General features: G+C 38.6%; 1 pseudogene across 1 annotated transcript; it reads right to left on the bottom strand.

The window, feature by feature from the left end:
• Positions 1–891: 891 nt before the first annotated feature.
• LOC105820193 lies at positions 892–1,416 on the bottom strand (annotated as a pseudogene). Its single transcript, XR_001137998.1, has one exon. The product of XR_001137998.1 is annotated as a mitochondrial import inner membrane translocase subunit TIM14 pseudogene (transcript).
• Between the last annotated feature and the right edge of the window lie 262 nt (positions 1,417–1,678).

The following is a 1,678-nucleotide window of genomic DNA, read 5'->3' as shown; positions in this document are numbered from 1 at the left end:
CCTCAAATAGCCAAAACAATCTTGAGCCAAAAGAAAAAGCTGGGGGCATCACACTACCTGACTTCGAAATATATTACAAAGCTGTAGTAACCCAAACAGCATGGTATTAGTATAAAAACAGACACATAGACTGGAACAGAATAGAGAATCCAGAAATAATCCAGAAATAAATCCACGTATTTACAGCTGACTGATTTTTGACAAAGGCTCCAAGAATCTACACCAGGAAAAGAACAGTTTCTTCAATAAATGATGCTGGGAAAACTGGATATCCATATGCAGAAGAATAAAACTAGACCCCTGTCTTTCAATATGTATAAAAATCAACTCAAAATGTATTAAAGATTTAAACATAAGACCTGAAACTGTGAAACTACTAGAAGAAAACACTGGTAAAATGCTTCAGGATATTGTTGTGGGCAAAGATTTTTATGGCTAAGACCTTAAAAGCAAAGGCAACATAAACAAAAATAGACAAATGGGATAATATTAAACTAAAAAGCTTCTGCACAGCAAAGGAAGCATCAAAAGAGTGAAGAAACAACCTGCAGAATGGGAGAAAATATTTGCAAACTATTCATCCAACAAGAGACTAATATCCCAGATATACAAGGAACTCAACAGCCAAAAAAAAAAAAAAATCCAATTTAAAACTTGGCAATGATCTGAACAGACATTTCTCAAAAGAAGATATACAAATGGCCAACAGGTATATGGAAAAAATGCTCAAAATCACTAATCATCAGGGAAATGCAAAATCAAAACCACAATGAGATATCATCTCACTCCATATGTAAGAGGAAAGGAAACTCTTTTTTTTTTTAAACTGTAGCTCTGAGGTATTTTATTATAAAAAGTTGGTATTCATGTACATAAACTAATATGAACTTCATCATACATTAACTTCATTTTTTAGCTTGACCTTCTAGTAAATCTTTAGCTTCATTGATTTTGGCTGCTATATAAGGAGATCCTCCTTTGTCTGGGTGATTTAAGAGCATAATTCGTCGATGAGCATCTCTTATTTTTCCTTTATTGGCAGTAGGGCTTACACCTAGTATTAATGCTGCTTCCTGTTTTGTCATTTTGGGTTCAAACCCACCTCTGTAATAGCCACCACTGAAAGCAGATTTTGGTAGACTTTGAAAAACTTGTTTTACTTGAGGCTCCATATGCTTCATGGCTTGCAAAACATAACGGCCTGCAAATTCTGCAGCAGCAATGGTCAATCCAACTGCTACCACTGTACTGGCCATGGCTTGGGCTCGGCTCCCCTGCTTCCACCGGGAGCATGTATCATCCCAGCCCACAGGTCGTAGCCACTATCTACGCGCCTTTATCAGCGAGCAAAGCATTCGCAGGTAGGAGGCACAAGCCTCCCAAGCACGGGCGCCTCCGAAATACGACAGCAGAAGCTGGAAAGGAAACTCTTATATACTGTTGATGGGAATGTAAATTAGTACAGCCATTATGGAAAACAGTATAGAGTTTTCTCAAAAAAACTGAAAATAGGTCAGGTGTGGTGGCTCATGCCTGTAATCCCAGCACTTTGGGAGGCCAAGGCGGGAGGATTGCTTTAGGCTGGAAGTTTGAGACCAGCCTGAGCAACACAACCAGACCCTGTCTCTACAAAAATTAAAAATTTAGCACTCTAGCCAGGGCAACAGAGCAAGACTGT

Source organism: Propithecus coquereli, unplaced genomic scaffold (assembly GCF_000956105.1).
Source record: "Propithecus coquereli isolate 6110/MARCELLA unplaced genomic scaffold, Pcoq_1.0 Scaffold513, whole genome shotgun sequence".
NCBI lineage: Eukaryota > Metazoa > Chordata > Mammalia > Primates > Indriidae > Propithecus > Propithecus coquereli.
Note: the sequence above shows the minus strand (reverse complement) of the source record. Positions and strands in the feature narration are given on the sequence as shown.